Source organism: Puma concolor, chromosome B2 (assembly GCF_028749965.1).
Source record: "Puma concolor isolate L17-30 chromosome B2, mPumCon1.1.hap2, whole genome shotgun sequence".
NCBI lineage: Eukaryota > Metazoa > Chordata > Mammalia > Carnivora > Felidae > Puma > Puma concolor.
Genome location: NC_141671.1, coordinates 92,701,606 through 92,723,157, shown reverse-complemented (window position 1 = coordinate 92,723,157; position 21,552 = coordinate 92,701,606).

Sequence of the window (21,552 nt, the reverse complement as noted above, 5' to 3'; positions counted from 1 at the left end):
GAGCTGGGGAGGGCAGAGAGAGAGGGAGACACAGAATTCAAAGCAGGATTCAGGCTCTGAGCTGTCTGTACAGAGCCTGATGTGGGGCTCAAACTCATGAACCACGAAATCATAACCTGAGCTGAAGTTAGACGCTTAACCAACTGAGCCACCCTGACACCTCTAATTCTCTGAATTTTGACCTCTTCATTTATCTAATGAAGGGATTGACCATTTCAATTATATTTTTTATTATAATACATTTATTGTAAAGTAATATATGTATTATTTTATACATATGTTATGTTTATAATATAAATATAGACAAATGATAAACATAAGCTTTCTGTATTTGTTCTGTGCTTATTTTTGTAACCCTTTCCATACCCATTTTTACTTGGAACCAACTTTTCACAAACCTAGTGTAAAAAATCTTAAATAGTTAACATAAATTGTATTTGAGAAGGAGGGATGTGTGTAAGAGACAGAGAGACATTAAATTCACAATCAAGACAATACATATGTGTTTAGGATACAGGGACTATCCTTCTTTCTAAAACAAACCTATGTTTAGTTTTATTTGAGTGGTGTATTTACACTGCCACTCCAAAAAGGAGAGAATGTGGCTTCAGAATGAGTCTACATGGTGCTTGTCACGGTCTCACAGACATTTAGGGGGTTATGAGGTATCAGCCCTGTTAGAATGATTTCTTCTGTAAAGAATTACTCTTCCTTTTCTTTCATGACATTTCTTCTTATTTATTTCCCAAAAGGCATAGCATCTTACCTATGGTGGCACTTAATAAATGCTTGTAGAATGGAAGTGAAAGCTAGCCAAAGTGAAAGAGCAAAAAGAACAGTTTCTCCTGCTGAAATTCTTTCTCCTAGTTTGGTAAGCTCCTTTCTCTTACTTTGATGTCTCAGTGTCCATTGTACCAACAAAGTCTGCCCTTTCTCTGGTTGTCAGCCTGGAAACCTCCTGCAGTTTAGCCACCTGCTTCCTGATACAGTTACCCAGCACACACCTTCCACACCAGATGGCTCCCTTCTCCTGCATTTGTTGGCAAGAATTTACAAAGATTTCCATGCGTCCAGACTAGCACATGGATGGGCACATCCAAGGATTGAGGCTCTGTATGAACATCAGAAGAGGCCCAAACAGTCTAACTGAACTTGGAAGAGCTGTGTTTCTATACCATTTTGCATACTTGTTCTGTTAATTTTTTTATTATTGCATACAAATACTTTGTCCTGGAAACTTTGTTACCCTCAACTGTCTCCAGAATTCTTCACAAATATTCAAGGTCCACTCAAAGGCCACATCAGAGAACTGAAAAGATTTCTTTAAGTTTCATATTTGACTTTACAATTTTGTGCAACCTGATTCCAACACTGCCATGATCAGAAGATTAAGAATGGAATGTTTCTTTAGGGAAGCTAGAATTACAGGTTTGGGAGGGGAAAGTGTATGGAGAAGGTAGACTTTCCTAGCTGCTAAGAAACCAAACTGGCAGAAAGGAGTGGCAGGATATATTCAATGTGCTGAATCAGAAAAATATGCAGCCAAGAATTCTTTATCCAGCAAGGCTGACATTCAAAATAGGAGAGATAAAAAGTTTCTCAAACAAAAATTAAAGGAGTTTGTGAACACTAAACCAGCCCTGCAAGAAATTTTAAGGGGACTCTCTGAGGGGAGAAAAGATGAAGAAAAAAAGACCAAAAGCAACACACACTAGAAAGGACCAGAGAAAACCACCAGAAACTCCAACTCCACCAGAAGTTCATATCTTTCAATACTCACTCTAAATGTCAATGGACTAAATGCTCCAATCAAAAGACATAAGGTAACAGAATGGGTAAGAATACAAGATCTATCAATATGCTGTTTATAAGAGACCCACTTTAGACGTAAAGGCACCTTCAGATTGAAAGTAAGGGGATGGGGAACCATCTATCATGCTAATGGTTGACAAAAGAAAGCCAGAGTAGCTATACTTATATCAGACAATCTAGACTTTATTTTTTAATGTTTATTTATTTTTGAGAAAGAGACTGAGAGAGACAGAGCACGAGACGCAGAGGGGCAGAGAGGCAGAGAGAGAAGGAGTCAACAGAATCCAAAGAGGGCTCCCAGCTCTGAGCTGTCAGCACAGAGCCCGACATGGGGCTCAAACTCATGGAGTGTAAGATCATGACCTGAGCTGAAGTCAAACACTTAACCAACTGAGCCACCCAGGTGCCCCTCAGACAATCTAGACTTTAAAATAAAGACTGTAACAAGGGATGAAGAAGGGCATTATATCATAAATAAGGGGTCTAACCACCAAGATCTTTCAATTGTAAACATTTATGCACCAAATGTGAAAGCACCTAAATATATAAATCAATTAATCACAAACATAAAGAAACTAATTGATAACAATACCATAATAGTAGGGGACTTCAACACCCCACTTACAACAATGGACAGATCATCTAAACACAAAATCAACAAGGAAACAATGGCTTTGAGTGACACACTGGACTGGATGGACTTAAAAGATACATTCAGAACATTGCATCCTCGGGGCGCCTGGGTGGCGCAGTCGGTTAAGCGTCTGACTTTAGCCAGGTCACGATCTCGCGGTCCGTGAGTTTGAGCCCCGCGTCAGGCTCTGGGCTGATGGCTCAGAGCCTGGAGGCTGTTTCCGATTCTGTGTCTCCCTCTCTCTCTGCCCCTCGCCCGTTCATGCTCTGTCTCTCTCTGTCCCAAAAAATAAATAAAAAAGTTGAAAAAAAAAAAAAAAAAAAAAAAAGAACATTTCATCCTCAAGCAGCTGAATACACATTCTTCTCCAGTGCACATGGAACATTCTCCATAATAGATCTCATACTGGGACACAAATCAGCCCTCAACAAGTACAAAAAGATCGAGATCATACCGAGCATATTTTCAGATCACAATGCTATGAAACTCGAAATCAACCATAAGAAAAATTTTGCAAAGATAACAAATACTTGGAGACTAAAGAACACCCTACTAAAGAATGAATGGGCTAACCAAGAAGTTAAAGAGGACATTAAAAAGTACATGGAAGCCAATTAAATGATAATAGCACAGCCCAAAACCTCTGGGATGCAGCAAAGACAGTCAGAAGAGGGAGGTATATAGCAATCCAGGCCTTCCTAAAGAAGGAAGAAAGGTCTCAGATATACAACCTAACTTTACACCTTAAAGAGCTGGAAAAACAACAGCAAATAAAACCCCAAACCAGCAGAAGACAAGAAATAATAAAGATTAGAGCAGAAATCAATGCTATTGAAACCAAACCACACCAAAACAAAACAAACAAACAAACAAAAAAACCCAGTAGAACAGATCAATGAAACCAGAAGTTGTTTTTTTTTTTTTTCAACGTTTATTTATTTTTGGGACAGAGAGAGACAGAGCATGAACAGGGGAGGGGCAGAGAGAGAGGGAGACACAGAATTGGAAACAGGCTCCAGGCTCTGAGCCATCAGCCCATAGCCTGACGCGGGGCTCGAACCCACAGACCGCGAGATCATGACCTGGCTGAAGTCGGACGCTTAACCGACTGCGCCACCCAGGCGCCCCAGAAGTTGGTTTTTTGAAAGAACTAACAAAATTCATAAACCACTAGCCTGTTTGATCAAAAACAAAAAGGAAAGGACCCAAATAAATAAAATCAAGAATGAAAGAGGAGGGAACAGAACCAACACAGCAGAAATACAAACAATAATAAGAGAATATTATGAGAAATTATATACCTATAAAATGGGCAATCTGGAAGAAATGGAAAAATTCCTAGAAACATAAACTACTAAAACTGAAACAGGAAGAAATAGAAAACTTGAACAGACCCATAACCAGTAAGGAATCAAATTAGTAATCAAAAATCTCCCCCCCCCAAAAACAGTCCAGGGCCAGAGGCTTTCCAGGGGAATTCTACCAAACATTTAAGGAAGAGTTAACACCTATTCTCTTGAAGCTGTTCCAAAAAATAGAAATGGAAGGAAAATGCCCAAATTCCTTCTATGAAGCCAGCATTACCTTGATTCCAAAACCAGAAAAAGACCCCATTAAAAAGGAGAACTACAGACCAATTTCCCTGATGAATGTGGATACAAAAACACTCAATATTAGCCAACCATATCCAACAATACATTAAAAAAATTATTCACCACAACCAAGTGGGATTTATACCTGCGATGCAGGGCTGTTTCAATATCTGCAAAACAGTCAATGTGATTCATCACATCAACAAAAGAAAGGATAAGAGCCACATGATCCTGTCATTAGATGCAGAGGAAGCATTTGACAAAATACAGCATCCTTTCTTGATAAAAATTCTCAAGAAAATAGGGATAGAAGGATCATACCTCAAGATCATAAAAGCCATATATGAAAGACACAATGCTAATATCATCCTCAATGGGGAAAAACTGAGAGCTTTCCCCTTAAGGTCAGGAACAAGGAAGGGATGTCCACTCTCACCACTGTTATTCAACATAGTATTGGAAGTCTTAGCCTCAGCAGTCAGACAACCCAAAGAAATAAAAGGAATCCAAATCAGCCAGGAGGAGGTCAAGCTTGCACTCTTCACAGATGACATGATACTCTATATAGAAAACCCAAAAGATTCCACCAAAAAACTGCTAGAACTGATTCATGAATTCAGCAAAGTTGCAGGATATAAAATCAATACACAGAAATCAATTGCATTCCTATACAACAATAATGAAGCAATGGAAAGAGAAATCAAGGAATTGATCCCATTTACAATTGCACCAAAACCCATAAGATACCTAGGAATAAATCTAACCAAAGAGGTGAAAAATCTATACACTGAAAACTATAGAAAGCTTATGAAAGAAATTGAATAAGACACAAAAAAAAAAAATGGAAAAAGATTCCATGTTCCTGGATAGGAAGAACAAATATTGTTAAAATGTCAATACTACCCAAAGCAATCTACATATTCAATGCAATACCCTATCAAAATAACACCAGCATTCTTCAAAGAGCTAGAACAAACAATCCGAAAATTTGTATGGAACCAGAAAAGACCCTGAACAGCCAAAGAAATCTTGAAAAAGAAAATCAAAGCAGGAAGCATCACAATCCTGGACTTCAAGCTGTATTACAAAGCTGTAATCATCAAGACAATATGGTACTGGCACAAAAACAGACACTCAGATCAATGGACAGAACAGAGAACCCAGAAATGGACCCACAAATGTATAGCTAACTAATCTTTGACAAAGCAGGAAAGAATATCCAATGGAATAAAGACAGTCTCTTCAGCAAATGGTGCTGGGAAAACTGGACAGTGACATGCAGAAAAATGAACCTGTACCACTTTCTTACACCATACACAAAAATAAACTCAAAATGGATGAAAGACCTAAATATAAGACAGGAAGCCATCAAAATCCTCGAGGACAAAGCAGGCAAAAACCTCTTTGATATTGGTTGCAGCAACTTCTTACTCAACACGTCTCCAGAGGCAAGGGAAACAAAAGCAAAAATGAACTATTGGGACTTCATCAAAATAAAAACTTCTGCACAGCAAAGGAAACAATCAGCAAAACTAAAAGGCAAATGACGGAATGGGAGATAATATTTGCAAATGACATATCAGATAAAGGGTTAGTATCCAAAATCTATTACGAACTTATCAAACTCAAAACCCAAAAAGCAAATGATCCAATGAAGAAATGGGCAAAAGACATGAATAGACACTTCTCCAAAGAAGACATCCAGATGGCCGACCGACACATAAAAAAATGCTCAGCATCACTCATCATCAGGGAAATACAAATCAAAACCACAATAAGATACCACCTTACACCTGTCAGGTGGCTAACATTAACAACTCAGGCAACAACAGATGTTGGCAAGGATGTGGAGAAAGAGGATCTCTTTTGCACTGTTGGTGGGAATGTAAGCTGGTGCAGCCACTCTGGAAAACAGGATGGAGATTCCTCAAAAAACTAAAAATAGAACTACCCTAAGACGCAGCAATTGCACTACTAGGTATTTATCTAAGGGATACAGATATGCTGTTTCGAAGGGGCACATGCATCCCAATATTTACAGCAGCACTATCAACAATAGCCTAAGTATGGAAAGAGCCCAATGTCCATCAACAGATGAATGGATAAAGAAGATGTGGCATATATATACAATGGAGTATTACTCGGCAATCAAAAAGAATGAAATCTTTCCATTTGCAACTACGTGGATGGAACTAGAGGGTATTATGCTAAACAAAATTAGTCAGAGAAAGACAAGTATCATATGACTTCACTCATATGAGGACCTTAAGACACAGAACAGATGAACACAAGGGAAGGGAAGAAAAAATAATATAAAAACATGGAGGAGGACAAAACATAAGAGATTCTTAAATATGGAGAACAAACAGAAGGTTACTGGAGGGGCTGTGGGAGGGGGGATGGGTAAATGGGTAAGGGGCATTAAGGAATCTACTCCTGAAATCATTGTTGTACTATATGCTAACTAATTTGGATGTAAATTAAAAGTAAAAAATAAAAAAATAAATAAAAAGATAAAACTTAAAAAAAATAAAATATATTTTTGGTTGGAAAAAAAAGAAAACAAACAAGAATCTAATTCTTTCCCTCTCTACCAACCACTTTCCTTCACTGAAAAATCATGATACATCTGATACAATTAGCTCAGTTAATTAGATCCATAATCTCAAAATACAGCTACAGAATAGTGAATCCTTAAGGTATACCAGGTAAACTCTGGTGTGGTCTTAGGTCATGAGGTCATGATACTTATGATATTGTAGAGCCTAAGCTAATAACTGCAGAATAAACTAGTAATTTGTCTGTAATTTGGGGTAGAGACCTTTGCTAATAACATTTAAAAATTATCAACTTGTCATCACTATCCAGTGGAGCACCTCTGGTTTTTCAGTAGGCTGGGTGATTGATTATACTAGAAGTTAATCCTGAGCAGTTTCTTGACATTATCAGGGCCACTGTATATAATTTCCACATACAATGTATTTACTTGCATATCCAACCTCACAAAATTATCATCTACCCACTTGGAAAAGGAAATGAGAAAATCCGGAAAGATTATATCCTTGAATAATTTCCACTCCTACACATACTTTTCTCTCCTTGAAGTACTAACCATGGCAAAACCTTTAGGGTCAGTCAGTTAATAGCTGGCAAGAGGGAGGAAATCTTGCCATCCGTCATTTTCTTAAACAGTCTCTTTTAAAGAAATCCTTCCATTAAGGATAGTCTTCACTGAGATTCACAGAGTTAAAACAAAGACATGGTGAAGATTCCTAATATTTGTTGCTGCTTCACCCCTGCCTTTCCATTGTTTTTGTCTGTCGCCATTATTCCTCACTTGAACTAGTCTAGCATAATGCTTTTCCTGTGGACCAAAGGTCCTGACGCCGAAAAAAAAAAGCTTGAAGAAAAAGAAAGTAATGAATATAAACATCACTTTTCAATCACTTTGCTTATTTCCAAAAGCATTGATGCATTCATTTTTATTACTTTCCTAAAGACACTTTTCCTAAATTGCTCTCAAGAAATAGCTGAGGAAAGAAGTTAGGGAAAAAGGGAAAGAGAGAGAGAGAGAGATAAGAGACAAAGGTTAAAAGCTGGTGTTCTGAATAAGCAGTATGTGTGGCTGCCTACCCTCTGTGCTTCCAGAAAGATTCCCCTGCCCCCACAAATTTTCTTACCCCACCAGCTAAGGTTTAAAATGCCATCATCTGACTTAAACGATTTTGAATTAAGATGATGGCTCCTATTAAAATACAGTTGCAAACCTTGAAAAACCTTAAATAAATGATTGATGAGATCCATTCATAAAAGTTGATTTTGACAGCAGTAATGGAGAAAAAACATGAGCAACCTGGGGATAGGCTTAATGAAAAATAAAGATAGAAAAAGAAAAGGGAAGAAAACAGAAAAAGTGTTGGTTGGCTTACTACAATAAACTGTTACTGCCTGACTTGAAGTAATTAGGTCTAGCAACAAAGATAGAATAACAGGTTATTTTCATTCACTGACACTATTTTCCTCCTCTCTCATAGAGTGGTAGTGAAATTTGCAGACTCTGACATCAGAATACCTGCCCTGAAGCCTGGCTCTGCCACTTAAACTCTATGTAACTTTGGGAATATCACATAACCCCTTTCAATCTCAATTTCCTCATCTGTAAAATGGGTATAACAGTGCCTATGCACATGAAATTAGTGATATGCAGCACAAAAGGTTCTTAATTCACTGCCTGCTCTAAAAAGTGTTTATTGCTATCATCATCATCATCATCATCATCATCATCATCATCTGGAGATAGCATGAAAAAACACAGAAATTGTGTAAAAAAATTGAGTAGTAAAAAAGTTACTTTTCTAAAGAAAATATTTCCATTTGGTAAAATTATTCCTTATAATTAAGCTCAAGGACAAATTGTGGTTTCCTTATCTTGAATAATAATATTCATTATGTATAGAGAAACTGCTAAGTGTGAAGAACGGGCTTATTTACTATAATAATTCACATTAATGTAAGACACAATACCCCCTACAAAGTTTCAGCTAGACAAGATGAATATGCTCTGGACAACATAGGGCCTATAGTTAACAATATGGTATTGCATACTTAAAATTTTGCTAAGAAGGTAAATCTTACATTAAGTGCTCTCACCACAAAATAAAAGAACAGATATAAATAAATAAACAAACAGACAAACAAATACAGATGGTAACATTTGAGGTGATAAGTTTACAGCCATGATTAGAGTAATAATTTCAGGGGCGTATACTTATCTCCAAACTCATCTAGTAGCATACATTAAATATGTACAATCATCCTCAAAAAAAGTGGTTTAGAAAAAATAGTAAGACACAGTACCCTGGAAAAAAACCAAATTTTTGAAATAATCAGATTTTTAAAATTCCTTTTAACATAGCAATTTACCTTCTAGGAATTTTCCTAAGGAAAAAAGCCAGACCCACATACAGAAATTTATGTACAATGTTCATAGCAGGTTTACCTATAATCGCCAAAATAATGAAAAGAAAACCTGGGTACCCAACAATGTAGAACTGAATAAACATAGAATGTTCATCCTTCTAATGAAATACAATTAAGCTATTTCAAAAAGAAATATTTAGTGCCATAGGAAACTATTCAAAATATGTAAGCAAGGAAAGCATTTTACAAAACATGGTTTATAGCATTATTTCACCTGTAAAAATATTGATACAAAGTATCTAACAGCCTAAATCAAAGGATACTTTATAAACATGTAAATCCAAAGAACAAATACAGTAAGGATTTTTCATGTTTCCAATGGTTATGTAGGGGTGAAGGGATTAAAAGTGATCTTTGATTTCTTCCTTACATTTCTCTGACTACTCCAAATTTTATATAATGAACAAATATTAATTTTCTAATTAAATAAAGAAAGAAAATTCTGACCATCTCAGTAAGTAAACAATTCTAAGGAGCTCAGCAGAAGGGAAGCATTTATAGGAGACAAGAATGAAAATCCTACAGGGTGCCTGGGTGACTCCATTGGTTAAGTGTCCGACTTTGGCTCAGGTCATGATTTCATGGTTTGTGAGTTCAAGCCCCGCATTGGGCTCTGTGCTGACAGCTCAGAGCCTGGAGCCTGCTTTGAATTCTGTGTCTCCCTTTCTGCTCCTCCCCTGCTCACACTCTGTCTCTCTCTCTCTCTCTCTCAAAAATAAATAAACATTAAAATTCTTTTGAAAATAAAAATCAAAAATTAAAATTTAAAAAGTATGAAAATCCAACAAAAGCAGGTGAGCACAGGCTTTAAAAATTGAGGACAGGAAGAGTAACCTGGGTAAATTCCCTTAGCAGGAAAAAGGGTTGCTGCAGCTGTCATATGCAGCAGACATGAACCAAGAAGTAGATGTTAAAGATTCCCACCCACCTGGACATTCGGTGATACCAAAAACATCAATGGCTACTACACCTGCTCAATGCAGAGAGACATTTTCCAGCCTGTTGTTCAATGCCCCCTATACAAAATCCCACGTGACCAATTCATTTCAGAGTTTGGTACCAAAAGAAACTTTTTGTCTTCTCTGAATCATCAGTGTAAATGACAGCTACATCCCTTTGTTGTGAAAGAGTGTGGGTCTGGGTCAGAGTGCCCAGTTCTAAGCATTCCTCTGCCCCTCATTACCTTAGTGATCTTAGCCAAGCTACTTACCCCCTTTAGCCCAGGTGTTCTCATGTGAAAAATGAATGTTAGAGTAGTAACTACCCCATGGCTTTAATAAGGACTAAACGAGATACTACATGTATAATAAAAATCTCTCATTAATATCACCTATTTTTATTATTGCTGTCAGATAATGAATTTATATGACACTCATTCTTTCCCCATTTGCCTTGGCTTCCAGGGAGCCCCAAATAAAATTTAATCTTCAGTGATAATAACTAAATTAGCCCTTACGAATAAATTATTTTCTTACTTTGCTTTTACAAGATTTTACTTTTTTATTTCTATGTTTATTATTAAGTTGATTTATTTTTGAGAGACAGAGTGTGAGCAGGGGAGGGGCAAAGAGTGAGGGAGACACAGAATCTGAAGCAGGCTCCAGGCTCTGAGCTGTCAGCACAGAGCCTGACATGGAGTTTGAACCCATGAACCGTGAGATCATGACCTGAGCTGAAGTCAGAAGCTTAACCAACTGAGCCACCCCGGCACCCCTCTTATTTCTATGTTTAGACAGTATCATACATTTAAGATTTTTCACAAAGTAACAAATTAGTTTCTGAAGGAAGTAACTCCATTAAAACAAAATCTCTTTATTCCTCTTCTTTTTCTAGCTACCTATCTTATCTCATTCACAGTCAAACTTCTCGGGGTTTTCTATGCTCACTGCCTACTCTCCTTTCTCCTCAAACCACTCTAATCTTGTTGTCTAAGGTCACCAACAGCATCTGATTGTAAATCCTACGGATATTTTCAGGGCTGCTCTTCCCTGATCACACAACAGTGTTTGTCACCGAGGATCACCTCTTCCTTTTTGAAACCTTCTCTTTCATTTGTTTCCTTGATGCTCCTCACTTAGTTTTCTTCTGCCTTCTTTCTCTGTCTTCTTTACTGTCTCACTCTCCTCTAGTTGGCCACTACCATGGATATCTTCAAGAGCCAGACTTAGTGTCTCTTCCCTTTGCATGCTATACATGATATATTTCTTGATCTCCCTGGTAATTTCATCTCGCGCATGTTCTAACCCATCTGATGATTCCCAAATTACCTACAGCTCTAGGTCTCTATACCCAGCTGCCTACCACATGTCTTCACTTACATGGTCTCAAAGGTAATTTAAGTTCAATTTTCTCAAAATCATAGTTTTCACCTTAATTTTTGAATAGCTTTATAAACCAACAACAGCAACAAAAAAGGATTCCAACCCCACTCTCCAACCCCACATGTAGTCTATTAATCAGTCTTATATAATTTACTTCGCTCTCCTCCTCTGAAACCAACATAAGCTACTATCACCTCATAACTGGACTAGTGTATCAGTCTCATAATCAGTCTCACAGTTCCATTATGCCCATCTTAAAATCATTCTCCATGCATCTGTCATAGTCTACTTAACTTGGAAGTAACTGTCTCTCAACTGTTTTTTCTTAAAGTTCACTTATTTTGAGAGGGGGAGAGGGAGAAGGAAAGAGACAGAGAGAGAGAGACAGAGAGACAGAGAGAGAGAGACATAACAACCTGGGGAGGGGCACAGACAGAGGGAGATAGAGAGAATCCCAAGCAGTCTCCATGCAGTCAGCACAGATCCCGATGCAGGACTTGAACTCGTGAACCATGAGATCATGACCTGAGTTGAAGTCAGATACTTAACTGATTGAGCTCCCCAGAGTCCCCCTCTCCACTGTTTTAAGTCCACTGATCTTAAAGTACAGAGGCTCATTCTGGCCCCAGAGACCTTGAGTGCTCTCGTCCCTACTATATTCTCAGTCTCATTTCCCATGGCTCTCCTTTTTTTCCCTCTCCCCCAACTTTACTGCTCTCCTCCCAGTTGCTTGAACCTAACACCAAGTTCCTCCTTACCTCAAGGTTTTTGAATATCTGGTCCTTCTGCCTAGAATGATGCTCCATTTCTCTCTCCCTTTTTGATATATTTAATTCTTATCTATCCTGATTTCATATCAAACAAAACTTCTTCAGTTTGTTTGGGTCATATCTTCCACTACATGCTCTCCCAGAACCAAGTATATTCCATTCATAGCCCATTCTGTGTTTGCAATTACACTACTTAGAGATTATGTGAATAGTTTCTTGCCCGCTACTACACTGTAAATCATAAACAGGCAAAGACCGTTTCCATCTTGCTCAGCAGTATTAATTCAGAACGCAGCAGAGTTCAGGGTATCCAATAGCTATTAATTGAATGAATGCACAGCATAGTTTATTTATTCTCTTCTTTCCATCCCTACTGCTTCTCCAAAGCCAGGCCTGAATCATCACTTTCCTAGGATACTGCAATAACCCCTTAACTGGAATCCTATCTACCTTCCAGTCTCTTCTCCTTCTAGCACACCTTATAATTCACTGCCAGATTAATCTTTCAGAACCACAGCTCTGATTATTTCATTCCCAGTTCAAGAACATTGAGTGGTTTCCCATCATGAACAGAATAAAATAAAAATTCCTTTCGGCTTCCAGTTCTTTCTCACTAATGTTCACACACCCTATGTTCTGATTAAACTGAACTGCATGTAATCTGTGACTCTTCTATATATATATATATATATATATATATATATATATATATATTTTTTTTTTTTTACCACACACTAGATCCTTTTTTTCATGTGATTTTCTCCACATGGAATATTTTATTAACAGCTCCACTATCACCACACATTGAAATCTTTATGATCTTCCAAATTTAGCCAAAATCTAACTCCTCCAAGAAGCTCTCTTTGATTTCTTCCCACTAGAAATAATCTCTTGTTTCTGAAAGCCCAGCCTTTCTTTTCTCTATCTCTAGAATGAAGGTTGTTATTTTCTATCATTCATTGTAACTATTTATTATGTGTAAGCTCCACTAGACTGCAAACTTTGGAGAACTGGAACATCCAGTCAGCGCTTCATACATTGGAAGAATGACATGAATATTTATTAAATGTTTGGCTGGTGCGAATATGTGAATTATTTTAGTAATATGCTTAGATGCTAAATATTATTTCTTAATTAAAAAGGGAGAAACCCCATCTCCATCACTTCTCCTTTGCAGACAGAAATTGGTTTTCATTGACTCAGTAGGTAATTTTCTTTGTGCACTCACTTAATTTCTTCTAATCACTAAAGTGGCAAAAATGATACAGGAGAAAATTACATTTTAGCCATTTTCTTCCCTTTTGATGGTAACTTCAGAAAAAAGTCTACTACAGATCCTTTTGACAGAATATAATTACAGTGTATAGTTTTTATCTGTTTCTTACTAATTCCATTTTGGAAATCATGCTGGCAATTGAAATTCTGTTTTTCTTTTTGCCTGAGCTACTGCTTCCAGCTAGCTTGGACAGCTCACGCTGTGTACCCAAGCCACCCCTCTCAATGGGCTCCTGCCTCCTCTTTTGAAGCATGGGGGCAAACCAGAGACAGAGAGAACATTTTCTTGACAAATGTAAAGCATTGAAGGCAGAAAGGAGAGAATTAACCCATCAGCATAGAAATGTGGACTGCTGTCACAACTTTATCCTTGAAAATTCAGAATCAAGTGAATCCTAGGGAAATGCATTCAGATTAAGAGATCTCACAATTAAGACTTAACTTATTTTATTTTTTTTTTAATTTTTTTTCCCAATGTTTATTTATTTTTGGGACAGAGAGAGACAGAGCATGAACGGGGGAGGGGCAGAGAGAGAGGGAGACACAGAATCGGAAACAGGCTCCAGGCTCTGAGCCATCAGCCCAGAGCCTGACGCGGGGCTCGAACTCAGGGACTGCGAGATCGTGACCTGGCTGAAGTCGGATGCTTAACCGACTGCGCCACCCAGGCGCCCCAAGACTTAACTTATTTTATACATTTAGTGTAGTTATACAAACATAAAGTATTGTTATTAACAAGATTTGATCCAAAAGTCCAATATTTAATTGTGCTTGAGGGGGACATTACATAGAATTTGAGAACCTAGAATTTTTAGAAAGTGACTCCCATTTCTACCTCTGAGGCAAGGTGGTCTAAGTAAAGGACACTGCAGTAGAAGTCAGGAAGCCTGTGTTCTGGTTCCCCACTACCACTTATTGGTCATGAGTCCCTGGGAAAAGTGTTAAATTTCTCTAAGTTGCAGATTTATTTTCCCTGAAATGAAAAGAATATCTATTCCACTTGCCTTTCTGGATAATTGTGAGAATAAAATGAGAACAAATGAAATTATGAGTATAAAAACATGTTGGGGGCACCTGGGTGTCTCAGTCAGTTAAGTATCTGACTCTTGATTTCGGCTCAGGCTATGATAACACAGTTCATGAGTTTGAGCCCTGCATCAGGCTCCATGCTGACATGATGTCAGCCCTGTTTGGGATTCTCTCTCTTCCCCTCCTTCTGCTAGCAGTCGCACTTTCTCAAAAATAAACAAACTTTAAAAATAGGATAAATAAAGGGGCGCCTGGGTGGCTCAGTCGGTTGAGCGTCCGACTTCGCTCAGGTCACGATCTCACGGTCCGTGAGTTCGAGCCCCGCATCAGGCTCTGTGCTGACAGCTCAGAGCCTGGAGCCTGCTTCAGATTCTGTGTCTCCCTCTCTCTCTGGCCCTCCCCCCGTTCATGCTCTGTCTCTCTCTGTCTCAAAAATAAATAAATGTTAAAAAAAAAATTAAAAAAAAAAATAGGATAAATAAAATATGCTGTAAACTGTGTACATGATTTTACAGAGTTTTCAGCCTAATCTGGTTAATACAGGATATGAAATTCTAATATTTCCAAAAATTAACTTAGAAATATTTGAATATTTAAAACAAAATTTAGCTTTGTCCACCTTATGAAAGAAGGTAATACTAATATACCTCTATATAATTGAATGTAGTCTGTCCTTCTTCAAATAATCTATTCTTTTTAGGTGAGTAAAACCTCTACCTTGAACATTTTCCTCACAAGACCTATTCCCTCACAATTTGAATCATTCTCTTTTTTTCTCTTCACCTTTTGCAAATTTCAAAATCAGATTTAAAATGCTGATCTCAGAGGCAGACAGACTGAGCCAATGGGTATCAGTTTATGGGTGATCTTGCCACTCCACAATTCTTCCTTATGCTGTATCTCAACACTTCCAGCATGCTGTATCTCAAGATAATAGCCCCATTTATCCAATGCATTTACTGAGCATGTATTATATTAAAGGCAGTGGAGAATGTATTCAATGTAGAGAATACAAAGTTGTGTTTGGTTCTCTCTTGGCTTTCCAGGGGTTGACACTTCTGCTGGAGAAGACAAAATATGCAGAAGGAAATACTGTCAGGAAATGGTCCAGCGTTAACAAGGAACATAAATTTTTCATCTGTTGAAGCTTTGTTCTAAGAAAGTAACTTTAATTCATGCTGTCCCAGGAATCTTACTTGAAAGAATATTTTCACTTCTCTCAGGAGCAGTCACACATCTCAGTGCTAAAAATCCTGAGCTACCAGCATCTGTGTTAATTTTCTTCACAGATGTTTAAACATCTTCCTTCCTAACACCAAGGTACTTCCTGAATCTAATCAAGGCCCTCTCAGACTGTGTTGCTGATTCTTTTCAGACATGAGACAATGATTTTTTTTCTATCATCAAAATGTCCAAAATCACTGGCTCCAAATGAAAATATAGCCCAATATGGCATTTTAAAGTGAAAGAGTATATTAGAAATCTTCTGATTCAAGCTCTTATTTTATAGATTTGAAAAATTGAAGCCCAAAGGAATTCAGCACAAGCTTACGGTCCCACAAGTGATTAGTAACTAATCTATGATCCTCTCTCTCTTCCCAGATCAGTGTCTATAATCCTATACTTCAAAAGTAAGAACATTCACAAAGCACAGAAAACCATCATATATAAAGGATTCATATAACTCAACACCAAAAAACCCACAAATAACCCAACTGAAAAATGTGCAGATCTGATGAAGATATTTATCTGAAGAAGATATTTAAAATTTGAATAGATATTTTTTTTCCAAAGAAAATATACAGATATATGAAGAGATGCTCAATATCACTAACCATCAAGGAAATGCAAATCAAAACTACAGTGAGGGGTGCCTGGGTGGCTCAGTCAGTTAAGCATATGCCTTCAGCTCAAGTCATGATCTCATGGTTTGTGAGTTCCAGCCCCACATCAGACTCTGTGCTGACTGCGTGGAGCCTGGGGCCTGCTTCAGATTCTGTGTCTCCCTCTCTCTCAGCCCCTCCCCTGCTTGTGTTTTTTTTTCCCCTCTCTTTCAAAAATAAGTAAACACTAGAGAAAACCACAATGAGATACCTGTTAGAATGGCTAATATGAAAAAAGACAGGTGATAACAAGTGTTGGTGGGGATGTGGAGAAAAAGGAACCCTTTTCTGTTTGTCTGTTGGTGGGAATGCAAACTGGTGCAGCCACTATGGAAAATAGTATGGAGGTTGCTGAAAAAAATTAAAAACAGAAGTATCACATGACCCAAATCCCAATTCTGGGTATATATCCAAAGGAAATGAAATCAAGATCTTGAAGAGATATCTGCACTCCCATGTTCACTGCAACATTATTCACAATAGCCAACATACGGAAATAACCGAAGTTCCCAACCGTAGATAAATGGATAAAGAAATTGTGGTGTATACATACAAAGGAATACTGTTCAGCAATTAAAAAGAATAAAATCTTGCCATTTGTGACAACATGGATGGACCTTGAGGACCTGATGTTAACTGAAATAAGTCACACAGAGAAATATAATGCATATCACGCAAATGTGGAATCTAAAACAAAAACCTAACTCATAGACACAGAGAACAGATTAATTGTTGTGAGAGGCAGAGAATGGGAGGTAGTGTGAAGTAAGCAAAATAGGTGAAGAGGATCAAAAGGTACAAAATTCTAGTTAGAATGTATTCTAACTAGACTTCTTAAGGTGATCATTTTGCAATATATACAAATATCAAATCATTGTTGTACACCTGAAACTAATATGTAATAAGTCAATTATACACCAATTAAAAAAAAAAAAGATCATTCCTGACAGAGGAAGATGAAGGAAGATGAGAAATTCCATGGAAGGATGGTGGAAAGGAGCGTTGGGCTCCATGACTCTACCGATTTAAAGCTGCTTTCCTCAACATGTTTTGCTGATCGTAATAAAGGGACGTGCAGTCCCATTCCTAATGCCAACACTCTGGTTCCACCTCCATTTAACTAGCTCTCACCAGAAACATGCCCTTATCTAAAATATAAATAAATAAATACATACATACATACATACATACATACATACGTACATACATGCTTTAAATACAACTTAGAGTTCCAAAACTTTGTGATACTTTTTCTTCCCTTGCTGTCTTTATCTCATCCACAAACGTAAACTTTAGTTAACAGTAAATGTGCTTTTAGGTTGGTTCACTAACTCTGGTGGATGCCAGTAATCTAGCTGGATAGTGCTTTTACAGTGCGTTCACTTACATTCCCTCTCTTGATCCTGAGGTCAAAGAGGCAAGCATTGCCATTGCAGAAATCACACAGAAAAAGCATGTGTAAAGGGTACTTTCAAACTCTTCTAACCCCAAATCAAATGTGATTATCTCAAAATTATTTCAACTGTGGGAACTCCAAAACTTAAGAACAAGGAAATTCAAATAAACTTTCTCTTCAACTGTGAGGGGGAAAAAAAAGAATTTTTTCAGATAAAATTCCAAATATTTCTTTTATTCCCCATTTCTTTCACAGTTCAACTCTTTTCTACCAAAACTTACACTGTACTGAATCTTTGTCACAAAGCTTCATAAATTGTTAGTTCATGAAAGCTAGTACCATTATTGAATCCCAGTGCCTAATAAAATGAGTGGACATAGAAGGCACTTAATTGTTTAATATATCAGATAACAATTTCAAATAGATAGTTGTGATTTTATTTCAGATAATGCATAACAGCTGAGAGAAATCATCCACTTTTTAATTCAACTTACTTGTATGATTAGAATGAACTTGATATATTAAGAACATGATATTGACTCATCCAGAAATAGCAGTGATATCACTGTGTTCATATTATACTTTATTTTCCATTTTTAGGATTGTATTTTCCTTTTGTCTGGATCCCAAATAACTATCAAGTGTATTAACACGTGTATGTATTAACTATCATGTCTGTGTTGGGTACTATATTAAATAATTGTAAATTCTCATTGAAGATAAAATATCCCAAAACAAACTCTTTAAAAATTATGTTTACTGTATAAATAAGTTGACTGATTATAGAAGATATCCATGTGGATAATTTAGAAGACTATGAAGTCAGGAGAAAATAAACATCATTTTGTATATTCTAAAATTTTAAAATTAACATCTTTGATCAAATCCATGCATTTCTTTGTCATGAATTGAATTTAGGGTCTACCACTTCAAAAGAGACATATTTTTCTTCTTTCCTTGATATTTCAATATTGCATTACATTTGTCATAATCTTTCATACTTTCTTTGTATTTTCATTTTTCAATTGCATAGGAACATTATTACTTGAAAAATTCACTTTCACTTGACTCTTAACACCTCCCTTCAAAGCCCATCATAGACAAAAAGTTCTAACGTAATACTGAATTCTTCATTTTTAGTAATATGTAAGAATGACTTCATTCTTCCCCTGAATAAGCTTCTTTGAAGTTAGTAAGAGATTTGCAATAGAAGAAACAACAAGAAAACTGAAATCTAACTGTTAAAGGGTCTATAAATGAACACAAAAATAAGATTAGAGATCTAAAAGACCTTGGACCTTTCAACTCTACAACCACATAATTTTAACACGTGTATGTATTAACTGGTATATGCAAAGGGAAGTGTTGAGATTATTTTATTTCAGTGCTCTGACTACAGTCTAACTAATTGGTGAATTACAGAGCACTGGATTTGTTATTTGGACACTGGGTCATTCTATGTCCCTGCTAAGTCCACATTTATCTCAATGTTAAACAAATCAATTAACATTTCTGGGTGTCACTTTTCTGATTGTGCTGGGAAAAAAGTAAAATGTGTCATTTCTCTACAAGTGTGAGCAGATGTTAATTATCTACAATATGTCCCAAGGAGTCTGAGGATAGCACTATGAAGAACTACACAGAACTGAAGGAATTTCCACAGAAAAGCAGAGTGGGGGGGGGGGGGGGGATGAGGAAATCTGTGTACTAGCTGAATTGAAAGTTTTAAAAGATGGTATAGATATTTATCCAATAGTTTATATAATTTTAATGCATTTGATACCAAAAAAATCATAAAATCATTACTAAATGTTACATAGTAGACAGATGGTGTTCTCTTAACAGTATAGCAAAAGTTCATGAATGGAAGACTAAGTGTTATTTGTGTTGGCGGGGATACTAAAAAAATATGGACACTTCCTATTTAAGGCAAACAGTTCAAGAACAGACCAGATTGCTCAGTTCTGATTTTTCAACCACAACAAGGATGAACAGTGAGTACTTTCATTTTTCCTTTGGGGAAGGGCATAGGTCAGAAGACGGCCATCATTCCTTATGTGCACCGGCTTCTGCTTTATCTCCTGGTCTGAACTCTTAGATGTCATTGACTTCACAACTTACTATGATCACATTGTGAGTAATTGGCAATATCTTGATTTATATACTGTAAACTGAACAATGAACATGGTACATCATAAAACATCTGGAATTATGTCATCCATTTCCTTGGGGCAAAATCAGTAACAACGACATGATATTTTACTATTAAGATCTTAGAAAGAAGATATTTCATTTGATTCCAACATTCACATTACAAAAAATATTCATGATTCATCTAATATTTATATAGCAAGTTTCTCTAAGGAAAGTGTTTTCATGACATAACTATTCTCAGAGCAGTTAAAAGTAAGTTTTATTAACAGAGAGTTTACATTGTATTTAACAGCAAAGCTAGCACTGGAACCCAGATTGCCGTCTCCTAGGCAGAATTTTATGCCATACTTCATTCATTCCTTCTTCAACCAGGTGATGAATAACTACTATGTATTAAATACTGTAAAAAGAAAAAAGAGTACATGGCTTTGGAGTCTACGATTTATGGTTTTGAAAATGAGCCTAATACTTACTAAATGCATGACCAAACTTTCTTTCATATAAGATGAAGATAATATTTACCCTACCGGGTTGTTTTGAAATGGGATGCTGTGGGGTAAAGTGTCTAGTATGTTATAGATGTTAATAAGTGCAAAGGAGGACGAAGAAAGAGGAGAAATAAGAGAACTAGCAGAAGAAAATAAACTAAATAAAAAAATAGGATGTGATTATTTGTTCCTGGCCTGAACTCCTTCACTATAATTGCATTCTCTTTCCTACTTCCCCAAATCCAAAACACAACCATAACAGAAGTCCATGTTGGTATTGATAAAACTAACCATTTATTCTAAGTTGGCAAAGAGCCAGTGACAGTCTATCCAGCCCTACTTAAAATTGTTTTCTGGGGTGCCTGGGTAGCTCAGTCAGTTAAGCATACTACTTGTACTAATTGTGCTCTGACTGCCCCAATTAAATATCTATGCAGAAAAAGCAAGTCCTTATGAATGCGGATTTGACCTGATAGGGTCAGCCCACCTACCTTTCTCCATAAAATTTTTCCTAATTGCCATTACATTCATATTGTTCGACCTAGAAATCTCACTCTTCCTCTACCCTGAGCCTCACAAACAACCTGTCAACCATGCTTACCATAGCACTTCTATTAATTATACTATTAACCATAAGCCTAGCCTATGAATGAACCCAAAAAGGACTAGAATGGACTGAATATGATACTTAGTTTAAGTCAAAACAGACGATTTTGACTCATTAGATTATGGTTAATAGTATAATTATCGAATGTCTATAGTGTATATCAATATCTTTCCTAGCTTTCATCATATTCCTTATAAGACTACTAATATACCTATCCCACCTAATATCATCCCTTCTATGCCTGGAAAGCAATCCTAAATAGCAATCCTAAATAATCAATTTACACTAGCCAGCATAACACCCATCATCCTATTGGTATTTGCTGCCTGCAAAGCTTCACTAGGCCTATCCCTTCTAGTAATAGTACCTAATACATACGGAACTGACTACATACAAAACCTGTCAGCACAGAGCCTGTTTGGAATTCTCTCTCTCCCTCTCTCCTGCCCCTCCTCTACTTAATCTCTGTCTCGCTTGCTCTCTCTCTCTCTATCTCTCTCTCTCTCAAATGTAAATAAACATTAAAAAAAAAAAACCTGTATTCTGCCTTGGGCTTCTTCTCTGCCTCCTTCTCATCCCTGATACTGGCTGTTTCCTTCCTCTCCACCATT